The sequence below is a fragment of the Mus musculus genome, chromosome 13 (assembly GCF_000001635.26).
Source record: "Mus musculus strain C57BL/6J chromosome 13, GRCm38.p6 C57BL/6J".
NCBI lineage: Eukaryota > Metazoa > Chordata > Mammalia > Rodentia > Muridae > Mus > Mus musculus.
Window position 1 is genome coordinate 62,656,775 of NC_000079.6, and position 23,106 is coordinate 62,679,880.

General features: G+C 41.8%; 1 non-coding gene and 1 pseudogene across 15 annotated transcripts in view; both read right to left on the bottom strand.

The window, feature by feature from the left end:
* On the bottom strand, positions 12,978-15,207 carry Gm7045 (predicted gene 7045; annotated as a pseudogene).
* Positions 15,010-23,106, bottom strand: part of Platr25 — a 90,219-nt gene continuing 82,122 nt past the window's right edge. For 6 of the 15 annotated variants that reach the window (XR_003950609.1, XR_003950610.1, XR_003950607.1 and 3 more), the window contains 3 exons: positions 18,745-22,122; positions 18,475-18,535; positions 15,010-17,166 (listed from right to left, as the gene is read on the bottom strand). This is a non-coding gene — a transcript (pluripotency associated transcript 25). Of the gene's footprint in view, positions 17,167-18,474; positions 18,536-18,744; positions 22,676-23,106 lie in introns of those variants that run through there. The other 9 variants (XR_003950613.1, XR_003950614.1, XR_003950616.1 and 6 more) reach the window with 4 other exon arrangements.

A 23,106-nucleotide genomic window follows, 5' to 3' on the forward strand; every position in this document is an offset into this window, starting at 1 on the left:
GAAACATCACCCAACAGCACTGTGGTTACCGTTCTTACATGAGCAGGTTTGCTGAGCTAGTCTAACCTAAGAATAAGGCTGCTTTTCTTACTCAGCAACTTGGTTCAGAGGAAAGCCACAATGGATTCTCCATTGATGTAGCACTAGTGAGCTGTGAGGTAGACAACAAGGAATACTGTACTGAGTGTGGCAGCCACTGTTCAGGACAGTAAATTCCATGACTAGGAAGAGCAGGTTGACTGACCTATCACAGTCTGATCTGCTGGGACTGGGATGGATTGTGAGCTAGACTATGGCTCTGGTGCCACAAGTGCTTCTCTGTAGGACCAGAAAGAAGTGCAATGGAGAATCCCAGCAGGATCCCACAAGGTTCCTCCTACTGTCGCTACTGATTGCTAGCTCTGCCCAGATCCATCACTATCTAGGTCACCCAGCTGGGTCTCAGGACAATAGCAGCACAGCGACTGGATGATGAGAGATGAGAGGATTCAGACAGCACAGGCCCATTGAGCTCTGCACAGCCACAATAGGGGTAGACATGGACTGCGTTTGCAAACTTTGTACTTATGAAGCCATTCTTGCAGTCTCCCAGAGCATGTCTTCCTCTTCAATCAAGGAACAGGGTACATCATGTGTACATTCTGTTCCACACCTATATTCCTGTTCATCCATCAATTTGCTTCATAGCTGGGAAGTCCTGCAGGAAATCATAGGTCACATTCAAACAGTAACTATTGTTCAAGGAAAAATATCCCTCATGAAAAACAATGAATTGTCTATGAAGGAATTCGGAGACAGAAGAGAGATGGTGGAAACGCTGTAAGTATAATGGAATGTATGCAGAAAGGGGATACATATGAATGGTTCACAAAATGTGGTTCAGTTAGTGAAGCAATTAATTTGTACCCATGAAGAGTTGAAGACTACAGTAGTGCCTTTATGTCTCAGCTGGTCTTCAGCATATACCAGGAGTCCAAAGAAGCAGTCTCTAATGCCAGAAAAATATAATGATATTGCTAGCTAGAATGTGGCAAGCAGAAAAAGAAAAGGAGCTACCATTTTCCATATGCTTTATATATGTACGCTGCCATCAGAAGCTGTGTCCTAGATTAAAGACTTTTTTTGTCAGTTCAAAAGTTCCAGCTTGCAGGTGGCACACGCCTTTGGCACACTAAGAAGTGCACACATGGGCTGGAAGGAGGTGCCTGGTACATATGTAGCAGAAGTGCCGTTTACTCTCCCTCTAGGCTTCCCTCCAAATGGATCTGAGTGTCAGGGGCCATCTAGGAAAGGCTAAGTCAAGCAGGAGTCCTTCCTATATACAGCCCACCTCCTTTTGCGTGGCATAAGATGGGTGAGCTCTTAGAAGAAAGGTCCCAAGACACTTCACACTAGGATTGCTTCTGGCAGATGATACGCGTTTTTATCACTATTACTTAGTTTAATGATTCATGGGCATCAGCAAATCTTATTGGGTAAATTTCCTTCAGATCCACATCAAGATGAACTTTGATGAATTAATGCTTTTAGAACAATTAATGATTTTATAGAGTTCTTGATTTGATTAAAATAATCTAGGGAAAAAAAATTTTTATAGGCTGTGCCCATTCCTACTAAAACTAAGTAAAGTCTTTCAAATAGGAAATACAAAAAGCATAGCTTTCTGAAACCCCCCCCCCTTTTTTTTTTAGGTTTTTTGAGACAGGGTTTCTCTCTTTAGCCCTGGCTGTCCTGTGTTCTGGAACTCACTCTGTAGACCAGGCTGACCTCGAACTCAGAAATCTGCCTATATCTGCCTCCCAAGTGCTGGGATTAAAGGCATGTGCCACCATGCTCAGCTGAAACTCTCCTTTTTGTAACACTTTATATACTAGGCAATCTTTTAAAGAACATTTGTTTATGAAGGTATAAAATGTAGAGAAAAAATAATAAAGTTGGTAACTTGGGTGTCCTGCCCCATCTGTCCATCCATCCATTCATTAAAATGTATGAATACCGCCATTTTCTACTTCACCTAGTGTATCTGTGCCTGGGAGTGACTCTTTTCCTATCTCTCTGTTTAAAAGTGTTAACAAGCTCCCAGGCCAGCAAGAACCTTCTAGCAATAAATTCTTTTACTCAATAACCTTACGAGAAACAGCATGTTTTAATCCCCAGATATTAGCACTTATTTATGCACAAGTAACAAAGAGTTAATTTTTTGTTGTTGTTGTTGAAGATTTATTCATTTATTATATATAGCTGTAGCTGTCTTCAGACACCCCAGAAGAGGGCACCAGATCTCATTACAGATGGCTGTGAGCCACCATGTGGTTGCAGGGATATGAACTCAGGACCTTTGGAAGAGCAGTCAGTGCTCTTAACCGCTGAGCCATCTCTCCAGCCCAAGAGTTAAGTTTTTAGCACAGAACAGTAAGAGTTTTTTCTCCAGTACTTTATGAACCACAGAACAGTAAGAAAGAATTTAGATTTTCACACAGAACAGTAATGAGGAGTTAATAAGGAGTTAAGTTGTCAGGGCTTTCTTACTCGCGTTCTCACGACCGGCCAGGAAAGAACACAACAAACCAAAATCTTCTGCGGCAAAACTTTATTGCTTACATCTTCAGGAGCCAGGAGCGCAAACCCCCAGCCCCAAAAGCGAAAGCCACCCCAATTACATCTTTAGGAGCCAGAGCTCCGGCGCGCCAAAGCGCAGAGCGCGCTCTATTGTTTACATCTTTAGGCAGCGAGAGAGCGCAGGGCGCGCAGAGCCAGAGAGATGCCAGCGAGAGAGAATGGCGGAAACCCCGTCCCCTTTAAGGAGGAGTTATCCTTCGCTTAGGATGCATCACTCCCTGATTGGCTGCAGCCCATGGCCGAGCTGACGTTCACGGGAAAGGCAGAGTACAAGTAGTCGTAAAATACCCTTGGCACATGCGCAGATTATTTGTTTACCACTTAGAACACAGGATGTCAGCGCCATCTTGTGACGGCGAATGTGGGGGCGGCTCCCAACATCTCCCCCTTTTCTTTTAATAAGAGCAAATAGGCCACCCATATTAATGAGAGTGGAGATAGAGGTCAAATCCCCAGTGTGTAGGTAAAGGAGCCGTACACATAACCTCCTCCCAGGCTCATCACCCAGAGGGGTCCTGGTCTGGTCCCGTGTTGTTTTTCCTGGGGGAAGGACACTTGAACACTCAACCTTCTTGAAAGATGACATGTCTCCCTAGAATAGGCTCATTTTATGCCGCAGAGCCCTTCTATTGCAGTGCTTAGTCGTGCAACTCTCTCGGGCTGCTGAAGCACACTCACTCTATCCCGTGCAATGAGACTAGCCTCATGGGATATAAGAGCTGAGTGGCCAGCGACCTATTGCCTAAGCATAGATATATCAGGGGAAGCTCCATGTTTTAGTCCTGCAAGCGCCTGGGCAATAACCACCTTGTCTCTCCTAGTTTGGGCCTTAAGCTTACAGACCAATCAAAGAAGCAACACTAATCCACAGCAAAGTGTATCTCCAAATAATATCAATCCCACCCATTCTTTAAAGAAGGGAAATGCTGAGGAGATCCAATTGGGTAATCCTTTGGTCAGGGACAGGTCCAAGCGCGTGGAGTTGACCTGAAGTCTCAATTCCCGAAGGATCTGTTCAAATTCAGCCGTCCAATTTTGTAACATATACTGAAAAAGACTTTTTGACAAATTAGCTGCCCTAGTAAATTTAACATACTGAATGGAAATAACACACAATCCCGGAAACTTTTGTTTACATCCCAGCTGAGCTATTTGCCATAATACATCTAGTTGTATCTGGACAAGATCTATGAGTTGATTAACCAGCATGAGACCTCCCTGTATCATGACATTAGCTGAGGCCTGTTTATCTATGACTGTAGTCACTGAGGCTGACAAAGTGTTAATGGTGTCAGTCATCTGGACCTGTCCAGACAGAGCCAAGGCTGTCTGAATCAAGGCTAAACCCAGTTCCTAGTTAGTGGTAAAAAAGCAGGGGAATACTTGAGCATTATACATCACCGTCATTGGGAGTGGAAATGTCGACATTATTCCCCAACGCTGCTCTCTCTTTATTATTGACGCCCTGGACATCACCAAGACGAGGGACATCAGTATTCCCTTGGTCAGTCTGGATTTTTCGGGTGAGTCTTTCTGGTATCCAAAATGGGTTGTCTTCATTCTGTGGGAAAACACAAACCGCTCCCCTGGATCTTATCAAAATAGGATCCGGGCCATACCATTTATTATCAAGGACATTTTTCCATTTAACCATCTCATTGGGCCTATCTGGCTCTGAACAATGACGTTCAGCCGCAGTATGGCCATGAGCATCAATATTTAAAAAATTGAGTGTAAAGAGTGCCATAGACACAGACACTCTTGGTGCTCGGGGTAAAGTCTCCTCAAAAGTTCCCCTCTTCTGTTTTATAAGATAGGCTTTGAGGGTGCGATGCGCACGCTCAACAATACCCTGTCCTTGAGGGTTGTATGGAAGTCCAGTCAGGTGGGTCACGTCCATCTGACGGCAGAACTGCTGGAATTTTTGAGACGTATAAGCTGGTCCATTATCAGTCTTAAGGAGTTTGGGTTTCCCCCAAGCACTCCATGCCTCAAGACAATGTTGAATCACATGTGAGGCTTTTTCTCCGGTTAACGGAGAAGCAAACATGATGCCAGAACATGTGTCAATGGACACATGGAGATATTGAAGTTTTCCAAAGGAAGAAACATGTGTAACATCCATTTGCCAGACCTGTAGAGGTCGAATACCGCGTGGGTTAATTCCCACATGAGGAGCTGGCAAGAACTCACAGCAGCTTTGACATTGAGTAACAATGTCACGGGCTTCTTTTCTTGTCAAGGAGAAACGACTGCGTAATGTTTCAGCCGTCACATGAAAATTGTTATGAAAATTTCTTGCAGCCTCTACCGGGGATGATAGGGCAGCAGCCACCACTTTAGTGGCCTTATCTGCCAAATCATTTTCCAGAGCCATGGGGCCAGGTAGGCCTGAATGGGCTCTAACATGAGTAATATAAACAGGAAATCTTCTAGATAACAAAACTAATTGTATCTGTTGAAAAATATTGGCAACTCTACTGGAAGGCTTAATCACTCCAGCCACTTCTAAAAGATTTACTGCATTAACCACATAACAGGAATCTGACACAATATTAAGGGGTTCTAAAAAGGTTTTTAAAACTTCTAAAACCACTAAACATTCTACCACTTGAGGTGAATTTTCATTATATTGTTTGGATACCACTTTACCATTAGCCACATAGGCACCTATGCCAGTTTTTGATCCATCAGTATATACCACAATCCCATTTTTAAGTGGGTTTCTTACTGTTATTTGTGGAAACACAACAGATTGATTTTGGGCAAACTGTAAAATTGGATGTTTTGGATAATGGTTATCTATTTGTCCTGAAAAGGAGGTAACTAAAACTGCCCAATCATTAGATGTGGCTGCCAAGGTTTGAACCTGTGCAGCGGTATAAGGTACAATTAAAAGATATGGACTTCGCCCAAAGTGGGTGATTGCTGCTTTTAGGCCTTTAAGGGCAAGCTGTGCAATTGCATCAGGATACCAATCTATTATTTTAGCTGGGGATACGTTTGGATGGATCCACAACAATGGCCCATTCTGCCACAAAACTGCGGTTGGCAATTGTGCTGTCTTAAAGACACACAAACTGAAAGGCTGCGAATCCTCAATACGTTGTAATTGTGCATTCTGTAAGGCTTTTTCCACCTTCTGTAAGGCCTGGTTAGCAGCTAGAGTAAGAGTCCTAGGGGAGGAGATATGAGGATCTCCTTCTAAAATACCAAACAAAGGCCTTAACTCAGCGGAAGGAATCTTTAAAAAAGGTCTGAGCCAATTAATATCTCCCAACAGCTTTTGAAAATCATTTAAGGTATGGAGGTGATCTCTTCTTATCTAAACATGTAAATATTGATTTCTCTCAAAGGAGGAAATATGCGTGACATCCATTTGTCAGACCTGTAATGGCCTGACGCCACGAGGGTTTACCCCTATGTGAGTAGATAAAATTTGACAACAATCTAAAGGCATTATTAAGTAATCAGAATCATTTTCAGTAGAACCAATCCCTCTTGCAGCTCTAGGAATACCAGAGGAAGAAAAAACAGCCATGTAGGCTTGGCAAAATTATTAGTTGAGCTATTCTGTCCCTTTGTGATATAGAAAAGACAACTTGAGGACAAGAACAGAGAACCTGAAGTTCCCCTTTATAATCTTGATCTACAACTCCAGGGTAGACAATAAGACCTTGTAGGCTGCAAGAGCCTGCCTCTGTCATACTGGCCACAAAATCTGAGAATGACTCCTGAGGTCCCTGGATGATCTTTGTTAAGTTGTGCAGTGGCTTTACCTGCTCGGGAGAGCGCCTTCTAGGCCCTAATAGCCTTTTCATCTGATTCAGAACTATTAAGAACTGGCTCCTTGAACTCATCTAGTGATGAGTATAGGCTCCTTCTCCTAGAAACCTCCGCTGATTGATCTTTTTTCTTTTCTTTTTCCTTCTCCTTCCTTCCAATCTCTCCCCAGGTATTCTTACCTGACCTAAACTTTTCCTCAGGTTCAAGACCCGTGGAAAGGCCTGTATACTTATTTTGTGTACCATATTTTCTCTTTGTTCCTACTCTCTCTCCCCGCTTTACTTCTGATAGATTGTCCTGAATTTCATCTAGAATCCGCCCTGCCTTAACCACTTGATAACATGTGAAAAGGAACAAAAGGGCTCCTAACACTAGAAAAAATTTAAGGCCAAACATACCTTGTAAAGCCATTTCCCACTTTACTTCTGATAGACTGTCTTGACTTTCCTTAGAAAGTTCAAGACCAGACTTACCTTGTAAAGCTATTTTCCACTTTACTTCTGATAGACTTTCTTGAATTTCGTTAGAAAGTTCAAGGCCAGACTTACCTTGTAAAGCTATACTTACGGGTTACCGCCGTTCCCCAGCTGAAAAGTTCTGAATTCACGCAGTTGAATCCTTCTCAACAGTCTGCTTTACGGGAACCTTTATTACCGTGACCCGCAGTTCTGGTTCTGGAATGAGGGATCTTCCTTGCGCCGGTGAAACTCCCGTCCCGAGTTTCCTCCCGGGTTTTTTCTTCCCGGATTTTCTCGTCCCGGATTTTCTCGTCCCAGATTTCGGCACCAATTCTTATTCGCGTTCTCACGACCGGCCAGGAAAGAACACAACAAACCAAAATCTTCTGCGGCAAAACTTTATTGCTTACATCTTCAGGAGCCAGGAGCGCAAACCCCCAGCCCCAAAAGCGAAAGCCACCCCAATTACATCTTTAGGAGCCAGAGCTCCGGCGCGCCAAAGCGCAGAGCGCGCTCTATTGTTTACATCTTTAGGCAGCGAGAGAGCGCAGGGCGCGCAGAGCCAGAGAGATGCCAGCGAGAGAGAATGGCGGAAACCCCGTCCCCTTTAAGGAGGAGTTATCCTTCGCTTAGGACGCATCACTCCCTGATTGGCTGCAGCCCATGGCCGAGCTGACGTTCACGGGAAAGGCAGAGTACAAGTAGTCGTAAAATACCCTTGGCACATGCGCAGATTATTTGTTTACCACTTAGAACACAGGATGTCAGCGCCATCTTGTGACGGCGAATGTGGGGGCGGCTCCCAACAGGGCTTAATACAGCATAGAAGAGAGTTACAAAATAAAGATACAGCATAGAATAAAGCCCAGAGTTTTATAAAATAACAATAACACACAGCAAGATAAGGAGAAAAGAATCAAGCCAAGAGAGTGTTAGGTTTCTAGAAGCCATGAGCTGAGAGCATCCAGTACAATTGGAGAAAGTTGCAAGGCCAGTGATCATCAGGATTTTGGGCCTCATCCAACTCTGTGACCCACCCGCCTGAGCTGTAACCCCTCAAAGGCCAGTTATGCCCCCAGCAGAAGATGTTGTCCCTAAACCTGTAGCCTTACTGTGATATGTGATGCACCTAATCTGGGGAAGACTTGATACCTAGGGCCAGAGAAGCAATGGGAAAGGTCTCTAAGGCAGGAAGAGGCTCGGGGGAACCAGCAGAAGGGACAGCTTTTGAAATGCAAAAAAAAAAAAAAAAACCAACAACCAACCAAACAAACAAACAAAAAATGACCTAACCAAACCAAGCCAAAGCAAACCAACCAAAAACAAAAACAAAAACCTAACTTTAGAAAAGCTTTCACCAGCCAGGTATGGTGGCACAGGCCTTTGATCCCAGCATTGGGGAGGCAGAGGTAAGCAGATTTCTGAGTTCAAGGCCATCCTGGTCTACAAAGTGAGTTCAAAGACATCCAGGGCTATACAGAAAAACCTGTCTCGAAAAAAGAAAAGAAAAGAAGAGAAAAGGAAAGAAAAGCTTTCACCAAAAACTTAAGGAACCTCTGCAAGGCAAGATGTGAACATAACCAATGTTACCTATGGCTTTATGTGTGGAAAATTAATAGAATATTCTGAGCTTTTGGGGTAATATCCACTTATCAGAGAGTGTATACAGTGTGTGTTCTTTTGTGTCTGGGTTACCTCACTTATGATACTATTTCTGTCCATTTGCCTGTAAATATCATGAAGTCATTGTTTTTGATAGTTGAGTAGTACTCCATTGTGTAAATATACCACATTTTCTGTAGTCACTCCCCTTTTGAGGGGCATCTGGGTTTTTTGCAACTTCTGGTCAATATATACAAGTTTGCTAAAAACATGGTGGAGTATGTGTCCTTGTTATATGTTGGAGCATGTTCTGGGTATGCCCAGAAGTGAGATAGCTGGTCTTCAAGTAGAAGTATATCTAATTTTCTCAGGAATTGACAGATTGATTTCCAAAGTGGTTGTACCAGCTTGCAGTCTGACCAGAAAGGGAGCAATATTCCTCTTTCTCCACATCCTTGCCAGCATCTACTGTCACCTGAGTTTTTGAATTTACCCATTCTGATTGTTGTAGGGTGGAATTTCAGAGTTGTTTTGCTTTTCATTTCCCTGATGAACAAAGAATTTGAACACTTCTTTAGGTGCTTCTTGGCCATTCTAGATTACACAGTTGAGAATTCTTTGTTTAGCTCTGTAACCCATTTTTTACACACAGACCATATGGTACTCAGGGGAATGGAAAACAAGGGTGTGGATGCTTCAGTCCTGCATAGAAAAGGGAACAAGATGGTTGAAATAGGTAGAAGAAATAGGAACCTGGGATCCTTTATGGCACACCAGGCCTTTTTGTTGATTGTGTGTGACCCCACTATTCTCTTTCAAGCAGATTTTTAAAATACTGACCTTGATCTGGAGATGGACCTAGTGGCCATATTAATCAGGGTCGTTTTCCTTTTTATGATCTGAAGCCATATTTCCTGACAATTCCAATGAACATACATGTGTATTCTAGTATACCTAAAATATCTTATGATGCTAGGTTACTGTGCTACTTACCTGTGGGTGGTTTTTTTGTTTGTTTGTTTGTTTTTGTTTTCTGTTTTTTTGTTTTTCTTTTTGTTTTTGTTTTTGTTTTTTTTTTTTTTTTTTTTGAGACAGGGTTTCTCTGTGTAGCCCTGGCTGTCCTGGAACTCACTCTGTAGACCAGGCTGGCCTCGAACTCAGAAATCCACTTGCCTCTGCCTCCGGAGTGCAGGGATTAAAGGTGTGAGCCACCACGCCTGGTATGTGGGTGTTTTAAAGACAGTCCATCCCTTAGTAAATTCTGCTAGGTGTGAGTTACTATTTCCTAAGCACTGGAAAATCTTTTACATCATACATTCTATTCTGATCACAGCTTAAATTTGGTGTGATACCCAGTTTGTGAGAAACAGTTTACAACCCTCACAAAATTAATTACAAATGGATCTTAAAGGGCAAGGGCACAAATTCTAGAAGATACCAAGAAACTTATTCTCTTCCATTTTGGCATCCTGCCAAGGATGTTTCTACAGCAAATCCATTGTTCCAAATGCTTTTTGCAGATCCAGCTCCCATAATGAAGTATTAGGAACCTCACAAGTGGCTGTTAGTTTTCACCCAGCCCAGTGGAGGGCCACCACCTCCTCTCCTGCTTCTCAGTCCACAGCTAATTCGGGTTAGGGGCAGCGGTTATTGCTCACTGTAAGACCCCCTTTTGGGGACCCCCACTCAAGTCTCGGGAGAGAGAGAGAACCTAAAGAAACACGAGAATCCTTCCTTGTTGTAAACACATGAGGCAGTTTAATGACAGAACTCCAGGTCCAAATGTATCTCACGCAGGAGACAGTGGATTCGACCCCGAGGCTCGAAAACTAGGGGGTTTTATGGGGTAAGGGGCTTAGGGGTGTAGAATTCAGCATAGCAACACACTATTGGCTTATTCAAACATCAGCAGAAAAATTACATGTACGTGCAGGATATCAGAGTTCTGTGAGTTGTTGACTCAGTTCAGATTGCCCTGTTATGTCTTCACATTCTTTTTTATCTTTAAGGTTAAACTGTTCCCAGAAATGTTTTAACTACAGGGCGTACCCGTGTTTTTCTTTTCTTTTCTTCTTCTTCTTTTTTTTTTTTTTTTTTTTTCTCAGCCCTTGGCAGCCTCTAGGCTCACAAACAACCAGCAATTTCTGAGTACTTTATATGACTTACAGGTCTTGAAATTTCATCTTTCTTTCACTCACCATGATGAGACTTAGTAGCTCCTGTAGGCACTCCCCTAAGGCACTTTGCTGCAGAGGTCAAAACACAACACACCAACCACAAAAGCCTGCTCAGCAATGGAGCTGAACCTGCAGCAAGGAGCAAAGCACCTGGAAGAACTCTCCTCTTCTTCTGATTGGGGCGGCTTCATGGAGTTCCTGATTGGCTAATGAGTCTTGAGTGACATGAGCACCTCCCTTAGGGTTAGACTGTGGTGGAGGCACCAGCCGCATAAGGTTTCCTGGCCTGGCATTCTAGTCCAGGAGCTGACCCTTTTTCAGCCCAGCAAGTTTTGTCTTTCAGTATAACTTTTGCCTATCCTTCAATAGCCCATCTTTCTGTCTACTAGCACTGAGCAGGGATTTCTTCCCCCCCCTCTCCCTTCCCCTTGTCTTCCTCCTCCTCTTCTTTCTTCTTCTCCTCATCCTCTTTCTTCTTCCTCCTCTTATTCTTCTTGGTCTCCTTCTTGTTCTTGTCTTATTCTTCCTCTTCTTTTCTACGTGCCCCTCCTCCTCCCCCTCCTCTTCTCATGCTAAACCTCCTTGAATCAAGATGGAGAGCTTGAAAAAGTTCATTATTCATTGTATGATCCATGCACAGAATGATTCCAAGGATATCAAAAATTAGCCGGGCGTGGTGGTGCACGCCTTTAATCCCAGCACTTGGGAGGCAGAGGCAGGTGGATTTCTGAGTTCAAGGCCAGCCTGGTCTACAGAGTGAGTTCCAGGACAGCCAGGGCTACACAGAGAAACCCTGTCAAGAAACAAACAAAAAAATTAAAGAGAAGATTTTAGGACACAAAATGATATGTGACTCTGTGATTTTACACTTCCATCAGGAAAACTATAACTGATATTCTTCTACTACATAATGTACATGTCTGGAAAAAATCGCTGAAGGAAGACCCCAGACTCAAATATTATGTAAAAGCAAAGAGGGCTTATTGTGCAGAAACAATCATCATACAGAGGTCAACCATTCATTGAAATAGCGACCTCAGACAAAGGCATAAAAGCTTTTTTATCGGGAATCAGGGAAAATAGGGTAATCAAAAATTTCATTGGTGGGTGCTAGGGGGGGTCACAGGTTGTCAGTTGTCTGTATGCCTCTGTCAAGGACTTCTAACCATATGATGAAATAGGGCTGCCCAGTGCAGATGGCACATTGTTATTGGGTTTTTTTTTTTTTTTGAAGAGGAAATTATTTTTAATATCAAAGGTTATAAAGACTCATTCTTACATTCATCCAAACTCAATTAGCTATGGAGAAAGCTGCCAGCCTACATACTTCCTAACAATTCTTTTTTTAAAAAAGATTTATTATATGTAAGTACATTGTAGAAGAGGGGTCAGATCCTGTTACAGATGGTTGTGAGCCACCATATATGTGGTTGCTGAGATTTAAACAGTCAGAAGAGCAGTCAATATTGAGCTGAGCCACCTCTCCAGCCCCTAACAATTCCTTAATTAGCAACTAAGAGACCTACAGACTAAAGCAGTGGCTCAGGACCAGTCTCAGCACTTTGGAAGGTGACTCAGCAAGACTGCCTAGTTGCAGGCCAGCCTGGGCTACACAGTGAATTCCAGATTAGCCAGTGTAAGAATAAAACATCTCCATATATGACATAATCCATGCTATATGTATAGAAAGGAACAGAAAGTGTTCCAGATAGAAAGAAGTCTTGTTTCTCCTGCTCACTCCCATTTTTCCTAAGAAAGCCAGGTGTTATGACACACATCTTTGATCACAAAAAAAAATCTGAGATTTTCCGTACAGACAAGGAAGATAAAGAAATTCATCACTTTTGTGCTGTCCTTGCTTGCTGCCCTTAAGATTAGGAATGAGGCCCGAACAGAAATGCACCAAAGACTGAATGAGATAGGCATCTCAGAAGACAATGACTTTGTGTCAGTCAGCTGCTGTGAATCAGCAGGTACCTTCATCCTGGGCATTGGCTGAGAGTCTGGTTGTGACAAAGTGACAGCTACTGCATTCAATTTCATCCTACAGACAGCAGTTGTGTGAACCTCTAAGGATTTCTGGCTAGGCAGCCTTCTCAGGTAGGAACCACGCTCCAGTAGGAATCTAGCCCAGCACAGACTTGCAGGCTGGAGTGCTCAGGCAGGGACAAGGACAGGAACCATGTTCCTGGAGATCCATCTCTTGGTTGCTGGGATGGTCTTCATACAAAATAGACAATACAAATCTTGAGGCTCCTGCTGTTCCCAGTCTGGTGGGATCCTGTAATGAAAACTTCTTTCAATACCACAACATTTGTTTTTATAAAAGACTGTGCTTATAGTGCTTGGGCTAGCAGCTCTGAGTGGCAGGCTCTCAGACTTAGGAGCTCCTTGAGATGAAGAGACTTCAGGCTCAGCAGCTCCTTAAGTTGACGGTTCTTCGGGCTCAGCAGCTCCTTGAGGTGACCGGAGTTCAGGCTCAGCAGCTCCTCCAGGTGATAGGTCTCCCTGCTCAGCAGCTCAGAGATTTGGTCTTTTAGTCTCTCCTTCTGCAAAATCTTGCAGTTGCAGAGCTGTTCCGACAGGATACAGTTTTCGTTCTTTAGCCCTGTTGCTTCTTCCATGCTGCAGCTTCCTTCTCCTTCAACATTTCCACTGTCTGTTCCAGCGTCTTCCAGTGCTGCTTCTGTTCCGTTAAGCTGAGGGTGAGCTAGCTGTTTTCTTTCTTGAGCTGTTCCAACTGCTCTTTTCTTGATCTTTCACAATAAGGTCCTCCATTTCTTTTTCTTGAGTTGCCAGCTGGGTCTGAAGCTCTTCTACTCTGATCCCCAAGTCCTTTTCCGACATTATCTTCTGCTGTATGGATTCTTTTGGAGCAGCTCACTCTCCCAAGAGCCCTTCTTTTCCTCCCAAGAGGCCTTCTCTTCCACTTCCTGTTCTAAGGTCTTTTTCATCCTCTGCGTGGTTTCCAGTACCATCTGCTTCCTCTGAAGCTGCTCATGGAGGTCAGCGTACTTGTCTTTCAGTTCCTGGTTTTCTTGGTAAAGCTCCTCACTGAGCTGTTGCATCTCGTCTACCCTTTCCTTATTGATAGCAACCATTATGTCCTCGTCAGGGTCTGGACAGAACTGGAAAGGGACACTTGTTCCCCAGACCAAACTATCTTCATCCACATAGCAGAACTGGTAGCTCTCCTCATCCTTGGGAAGGTAATAAGCTTTGAATTGGATTTCCTGCTGCGTGGCTGACACCTTGTTTAGGTCTTTCTCTGCAAGGGAGCCCACACGAAGGTATAATACTCCTGGGTGGTCTTCCATCCTACTTTAAAGATGCAGATCCAGGCCTTGGGATGAGGGATGAACTTTTCAGTGAGGGTGTAATAGCACATGACATCTCCTCCAGGAACATAGAACTTCTCAACATTGTTAAACAGGACCTGAGAGAAGTTGCCATGTTCTAGCAAGGTAGGTATGGGGCACTGGTCTATGGTGGAGTCCGGGCACAGCAGCCAGCAGCAGCGCAACAGCAGCAGGGCCCAGATGGCCCATTCTGAGATAAGATATCACCCCCTGTTTTGTGGTTATGCCTGGGCTGGTCTCTGTGGCTGTGAGGTTATGAATTTGTTCTGGATTTAAGATCTGTTCCTAGAGCTGGTGTCTTACGACTTTCCTTCTGTTACTGTGGCCTGTTCCTGAAGCTGGTGCTTTAATGGCTGTTTTCAAAACCAAGCCCTGTCTTCCAAATGGAGACAAATGGGGTTCTTAAAGGAGATAAATGGGGTTTATCTTTCCCTCTTTTGTGAAAAAAACAACAACAAAAAACCAAAACACAAAACAGCTCACCAAGCTTTCACCAGCAACCTTACTAAAATGTATAATCACACATATCCTCATATTTAAATAAAGAATGGACCAGTTAGATGAGTAGTATCTAACTTCATTGCAGCAGAAAAATACCTTTCAACAAGTAAAGTTGAAATAAAGTTGAAGTCTCAGAATGAACTCAAGGATCCCCCAATAAACACCTGTAAATGGATTTGAAAGTCATAGAACAAACGTCAATATCTATCCCAAAAGTTTGAAAATAAAAACCACCACTATGATTGGTGATCTCTACTACAACACTTGGGTGAACGTGGGAAATAATTTACTTCCTTCAAGGCTATGATGAAGAGAAGAAAAAACGGGATTTTTTTCCCTGCTATCAAAAACATCTGTGATGTCTATCGTCTATAACAAGATCATCAACCAGATAAGGTTTTCTCTTGTATAAGTTTTTTACATTTCCTGACATCAAGATGATGTAAAACACATTAAAATAGACACATGGCCAAGCAATTAAAAAAAAGTTTTTTCCCAGGAACCAGGTCAGGGTTTGACATCTTCCTTTATTTCCTGCTATAAGAAGGTACAGCAGCTTAATTTTCTTGGAAATCAGCATGCACATCCTCACACAAAGCCACAGACAAATCTCATATTTTCTCATGCTGTTCTTCTTATACAAGAATTCATTACTATAACACAGGAGTGGAGGCATCTGAAGGCTTACCCAGTTTTCCTTCATCATGAATGCGCTCATGTAACACAAAGCAATCATAAAGGCTTAAAAGCAAAGAAATCAATCCTTCTCAGTTGGTAGTGTCATTTGGGGAGATTAAGGAAATGTTCCCCTACTGGAGAAAATATGTCACTGTGGCTGAACTTCAGAGTTTACATCCTTACACCATGTCTAGTTCCCACACTGTGAAGTGCAAAAATTTCCCACAATGACTACATTTATAGGGCTTCCCTGCAGCATGGACTTTTCTCATAATTTCCAGAATGACTCGTACACGCACAAGCTTTACCACATTGCTTATTTTCATGAAGTTTCTTACAAGTGTTGTTTCATACATTACGAGATAAATGTCACCTGCCAAGGCCTTACCATATTATTTACAAAGGTTTCACCAGAGTGTTTTTTCTTGTATTGTGATACATTATGTATTTTTTTTAAATGTTCAAAGATGACTGTCATATGCAAAGGCTTACCACATTGTGTACATTCATAAGTTAACCGCCCCAACCTCTGTCTCCCCAGTATGTGCTCCTTGATGCATTAGGAGATAAGTGTGTTGGGATAGGTTTTATCACACAGTTAATATTCAGAGGGTTTCTTGTCAATACAAATATGTTCATGAAGATTAAGACTATGAATATTTGTAGATTTTACCATATTATATACATTCATAAGCGTTCTTTACAGTATGAATTCTTTTATGCTTTTGAAGATTCCTGTGACGTACATGGGCTTTCACACATAGATCACATTCATCGGGTTTCTATCCAGTATGTATTCCTTTATGTCTTTGAAGATCATAATGTCCTAAAAAGACTTTCTCACAGTGATTACATTTGTAGGATTTCTCTCCAGTATGAATTCTTCTATGTGAATGGAGTATACTATGTTTTGAAAAGGCTTTTTCACATGTATTACATTTGTAGGGTTTCTTTCCAGTATGAATTCTTCTATGTGACTGGAGGTTACTATGTTGTGAAAAGGCTTTCTCACATTCATTACATTTGTAGGGTTTCTTTCCAGTATGAATTCTTCTATGCGACTGGAGGTTACTATGTTGTGAAAAGGCTTTCTCACATTCATTACATTTGAAGGGTTTCTCTCCAGCATGTATTCTTATATGTATTTGGAGCGTACTATGCCTGGAAAAGACTTTGTCACATTGATTACATTTATAGGGTTTCTCTCCTGTATGTGTTCTCTTATGTATTTGGAGACTATGATGTTGGGAAAAGGCTTTGTCACACTGATTACATTTGTAGGGTTTTTCTCCTGTATGTATTCTTCTATGCTTCTGGAGATCACTGCTTTGTCTAAATACTTTATCACATTCATTACATTTGTAGGGTTTCTCTCCTGTATGTATTCTTTTATGCTTTTGGAGACTATGATGTTGGGAAAAGGCTTTGTCACATTGATGACATTTGTAGGGTTTCTCTCCTGTATGTATTCTTTTATGCTTTTGGAGATTACAGTGTTCTGAAAAGGCTTTACCACATTGATCACATTTGTAGGGTTTCTCTCCAGTATGAATTCTTCCATGCCTTTTAAGCCGACTATGTTGTGAAAAGGCTTTACCACACAGATCACATTCATAGCATTTCTCTCCAGTATGTCTTCCTTTAGGTTGTAGGAGATTACTGTGACTTGAAAAGGCTTTTTCCCACTGGTGACATTCATAAGGTTTCTCTCCCATAAGAATTCCTTCATAGCTTTTAAGATGACTGTGATCTTCAAAGGCTTTACCACATTGCTTCCATTCATAGAGTTTCTTTCCAGTTTGTACTCTTTTACGAAGTTGGAGACTATGTTGAGCAAAGGCTTCAACAAATTGAATAACTCCATGGGGTTTCTTTTCTCTATGAATCCTTTCATGCCTTTGAGCATGACTGTGAGCATGTAAAGCAAATGCTTTACCACCTTGAGTATATTCAGAGGGTTTCTCTGCACTCTGAATTCTTTCATGCCTGAGAAGAGAATTGGCACATGTGAAAGTTTTATCACACTGATGAATACTTTCATCTGTATGATTTAATGTTACTATTTGTCTAAATATTAAGAGGAATCAGATCTTAAGATCTTTATCACTTTGCTGTTTATCATTCACGCTGTTACCCCTTCACTATGGGTTGTTTTTCAGCTTCAAAGATACCTGAGATGGCATGACCATATATTACATGGCTCAACTTTATTTATTCTTTTTCTATAAGAGGGTTTTCCCATATTTGAACAAAAGTGGAACAACTCAGACCTTTACCACACTAAGTGTATTCCAATTTTTCATATACTATGGGTCATTCTATATTTGCAAAAAGAACTAGGAGAAAGAGAAGCATTTCCACATTCCTAGTACTCAAGAGAATTTTCTACAGATGAGGTTGCTGATGTATTGCCAATGAAGTTGAAAAACCAATGATATGAAATTTGTATCACATTCAAAAAGTCTATCCTAACTGAAAGCAAATGCATATCTTCTAATTGCTCTGGGAGGCAGAAAGGGGAACACTAGGTCATTCAATATCCGTTATGTATACATGGCTTCTGTCCATTATGACATATGATATGTCTATAAAAGGATGACTAACAAAAAATTTGAACATTGGATTCACTGAGTGTAACATTTTGCTCCTCAGAGATATGTGATATAGGGCTAAGGTTACTTTACAACATGGCTGTTACCTCCCATAAGCTGCTTGTCTCAATGAATTTAGCAATTTCACTACCTGTATGAAGTAACAGTAGCTTTACTATAGACTTTTTGCTTCTTAGAAGCTATTGGACCTATATGTACTACCTTTTAGTGTGCAGAGCATTTACATAAGAAGAAGAAACTGATTGCCAGCTGTGAACTGTAACTCTAATAGGACTATGTTTCTAATGATGATATACACTAAGACACTATTTCCATGTCCTCTTTCTAAAGGAATGCCTTGCAAAAACAAATCAGATACAGGACATTGAGGACCATGGTTTTGTTAGAATGTAAAAATCACCAATACACTTATAGTTGTGCTTATTAAAAATGTTGATTTTCTTTAAAACTTTCAGCACACATTAAAATTTCTTTTTTTTTTTTTTTCCGGTTTGGTTCAAGACAGGGTTTCTCTGTGTAGCCCTGGCTGTCCTGGAACTCAGTCTGTAGACCAGGCTGGCCTCGAACTCAGAAATTCGCCTGCCTCTGCTTCCCAAGTGCTAGGAGTAAAGGTGTGTGCCACCCCTGTCCAGCTAAAATGTCTTCAGAAGCTTATTTGTATGAGCTTGCACGTGAAAATTACCTTGTGTGTCTTCCAAAACTTTGACAATGTTCTTCAATATTTTTGTCGTCCCAATTAAATCCTAAAATAGAGTAACAGAAAATGTATGTATGGACATTAGGCAAAATGTAAGTTACTGTCTTCAGTTAACCTTAGAGTCATGCATCACTTACTCACCCAATTCTTCATCCATCTCAATTGGAATTACAGAAGTGAATCAAAAGAAAAAACAAACAAACAAACAAACATTTTTTCCAATTTTAAAATAGGAAAGGGAATTCACAGTTTTACCTATAGCGATGAGGTTCCTGTAGGTCTCCAGCATGACATCTTTGTAGAGCTTCTTCTGGGAAGGATCCAGCAGAGCCCACTCCTCTTGAGTGAAGTTCACATGTACGTCTTTATAAGTCACTGCATTCTGTAGAATCTCATATACAGGTGCAAAAGAAAGTACAATAGAGACATTATTGATCATGTTTTTTTTGTTTTTTGTTTTTTTGTTTTTTTTTTGAGACAGGGTTTCTCTGTATAGCTCTGGCTGTCCTGGAACAAACTTTGTAGACCAGGCTGGCCTCGAACTCAGAAATCCACCGGCCTCTGCCTCCTGAGTGCTGGGATTAAAAGCGTACACCACCACACCCGGCTTCATGTATTCTTCATAGACAATGTGTTCATATAATTCTGGGGCGTGCCCCACTTATTTCCTGACAAAGAAGCTCTACTGTAACTACCGAGTCATGTTAGAAGGATACTTAATAATGAGGTTCACCCCTGTCATTTCTCAGTCCTTTGGATAGGATATAGCCTTCCTAGAGAATTGTCAATTACAGACATAAAGAGGATGCAAGCTCTACAAGATCAGCAGGGCTTACCACACATTAAAGAAATTGTATTAACATTAACAGTTACTAACTATAAAAATCAATCAGGGGCTGGTGAGATGGCTCAGCGGTTAAGAGCGCCGACTCAAAGGTCATGAGTTCAAATCCCAGCAACCACATGGTGGTTCATAACCATCTGTAATGAAATCTGATGCCCTCTTCTGGTGTGTCTGAAGACAGCTACAGTGTACTTACATATAATAAATAAATAAATATTAAAAAAAAAAATCAGCCTTAGCACCAAGGGGGATGGGGATGGGGGACTTGAGGATAACAAACAATAAGGCCGGCTGCATTTCAATAAAACTTTATTTAAAAAAAAAAATCAATCAGTATGCTGGGTCTATTGGCTTATGTCATTAACACTACAGTCAGGGGACAGAAGCAGAAGTATCACATTGAGTTGGATGCCAGTGTGATATATCCAAAGAGTTCTAGGACAGACAAAGGTACATAGTAAGAACCTGTGTCCCTTGCCAGAGTTAATCAATCTGTATAGCAGTACCCTACATGCAAATTGAATGCTCATTGGCTTAACTGACATTCACAAATCAAACACCCATCAATATAGGCTGTCTTCATCACAGAACATGATTAATACATGATCCAAAATTAAAAATCATCTCCCTGCCATAATCGGGTCTTGTTCATAAGGGCGACTCCAGCAGCTGATTGCCTACCCTGTTTCCCCAGTAGGGATCACAATAAACTCCCTTATCTTCTGGTGTGAATGCAGAAGCTATGCCCATCAGGCAAATCCTGTTCCTCTTACTGTAATAAAAAAGTTGATTACATACATGATTCAGCAAGTAATTTAAAAACACAGTGGTGGTAGTGATTTAGACTCAGCAGTTAGGAGGGCCGACTGCTCTTCCAAAGGTCCTGAGTTCAAATCCCAGCAACCACATGGTGGCTCACAACCATCCGTAATGAGATCTGATGCCCTCTTCTGGAGTGTCTGAAGACAGCTACAGTGTATATAATAAACAAACAAACAAACAAACAAACAAACAAAAAATCCTTGTATTTAATATCCCCACAGGCTAACCAGCATGTTTTAATCCCCAGATATTAGCATATATTTATGTACAAATAATAAAGAGTTAAGTTTATAACCATAGTAAGATGTAACAGACATAAAGAGTTAATAAAGAATTGTTTATTCATGACTTAATGTACCACAGAATAATAAGAAAGAGTTTAGATTTTACCACAAGATTGTATAAAAGAGTTAAGATTCCCCAGCAAGCCATGAAGCACAGAACAGTCATAAAGTTAAGAAGGAGTTAAGTTTTCAGGGCTTAATAAAGCACACAATAGCAATAGAGAGTTATAAAGTGAAGATACAGCAATTAATAAAGCACAGAGTTTTATAAAGTAAAAAAAATGCACAGCAAGATAAATAGGAAAGCCAGCCATTTTCATCCACACTATGAGCAAGAGCGTGTCAAGTCTCTAGAAGCCATTAGTGGATAGCATCCAGTACAATTGGAGAAAGATACAAGGCCAGAGATCATCAGTCTTTTGGCCCTCATCCAATGCTGTGTCCCATCCACCTGAGCTGTAAACCCCCCAAAGCTGGTACGACCAAGCAGCAGAGCCTGTTGATAAACCTGTAGCCTGATATGGTATCTGATGCTCCTAATCTGGGGAAGACTTGATGAGCAAATGTGGGAAGATACCTGGGGCCAGGAGAAGCCATGGGAAAGGTCTCTATGACAGGGAGGGGAGATCAGCAGATGGGATAGCATTTGAAATGCAAAAAACAGCACCTCAGTTTAGTAAAGCTTTCACCAAGAACCTAAGGCAACTCTGAGAGGCAAAATGTGAACTTGATCAGTGTTACCAAAGGCGTTATGTGTAGAAAATTAAAACAACACAGACTTCTCAATGCCCACAATAATGACTCAAACTGGACCTTAATCTGTTATATTTCTCACCCTCCAGCTACTACTGATCTTTCTTCCAAGTATAATCCCCATCACCTCATGTCTCAGTTTTGAAACTATTTGTAAAATTTATCACACAAACATGTCTGTGGAATACAGTGTTCAGAAACCCTAGAAACAAGAAATTTATTTTGTAAAATTGTCTTTCCACTACATCCACAAAACAATGTCTCAGTGTGTACACTGTATAGTAATTTTATAAGGACCACAGTTTAACACTGCCAGGACTGCAGAACCTCTCTCTCCCCATGAAGTCCAAACTCGGGAAGGCTGAGAGGCCAAGGGTTTCTGCTCAGTTCACCACATGGACGAAGAGAACCACTGTCTGACTCACAGTCCATCCCAGGCCCAGCAGATCAGATTCTGATAGCTCAGCCTACCTGCTCTTCCTGGGCATGGAATCTCCTGTCCTAAACCGTGGCTGCCACACTCAGCACAGTATTGCTTGTGGTCTACCTCACAGACCACTCGTGCTGCATCCCAGGAGAATCCCAGCAGGATTCCACAACATACCTCTTAATGTTGCTTCTAATGACTAGGTCTCCCCAGAATTCATCTCAACCCAGAGTCACTCGGCTGTACCTCAGGACAGCAGCGACATTGCTACTGGATGAACAGAGAACAAATGACTCAGACAGCACAGACCTACCTAGCCCTGTACTTCCTCAACAGGGGCAGACAGGGCCCTAGTCTGGGAAATCTGTAGTTATCAAGAAATTCTTCCAGTCTCCCAGAGAACATCTTCTTATTCAATCAAAGGACACAGTACCTTGTGTGTGCATTCTATTACACTCCAATAGTCCATTTCAGCCATTAACTCACGTCATAGTTGGAAAGTCCTGCAGGCAGACGTAGGTCACATTCAAACAGTAACTATTGTTCAAGCAAAAAGAGCTCTTAGATGATAAACAATGAGTCGCCTATGGAAGGATTTGGAGTCTGAAGATGGATGGTGGAAATGCCATAAGTATAGTCAGAAAATATTGTTTAAAAGTTGAAATGGGCCTTATGGGCATGTGCTCTAAGAGGCTGGCCAGTTTGAGTCTCAGTCATGATGTTTGTAGAGGAATACAAACTGTGACTAAGACAGTGATGCTAACGGTTGTTTGCTTGCACTATTTCTCTCCGTGAATTACACAAGAATCTTGTCCTACTCTGGTCTGAAGGCAGAAGCCATGCTCCACATGCAAATCCTTTCCCCCTTACTGCAGTGGAAAGTTGATGATATGACTCAAACAGGTAAGTTTAAAACTGAGTGGCGGTGCAGGCAGTTCATTTAAGTATTTAACTATGGCTTAATCAAGAAAACAGTATGCACCAGCCGGGCATGGTGGCGCACACCTTTAATCCCAGCACTCAGGAGGCAGAGGCAGGCGGATTTCTGAGTTCGAGGCCAGCCTGGTCTACAGAGTGAGTTCCAGGACAGCCAGGGCTATACAGAGAAACCCTGTCTCAAAAAAACAAAAAAAAAAAAAAAAAAAAAAAAAACAAAAAACAAAAAAAAACAAAGAAAACAATATGCTATTCCCCCAGGAGCAATATCTGGGATCAAGGACACTGGAGTATGTGTGGGAGAGCTTTTCTAAAAACATCTTTCTAGGCTGGAAATACAGCTGCTCTAGCATTAATATGCGTTTTGATAAGGAAATCACCCTACACAAATAAAAATTATCTTTAAAAATCTTTTTTTTCACCGGGCGTGGTGGCGCACACCTTTAATCCCAGCACTCGGGAGGCAGAGGCAGGCAGATTTCTGAGTTCGAGGCCAGCCTGGTCTACAGAGTGAGTTCCAGGACAGCCAGGGCTATACAGAAAAACCCTGT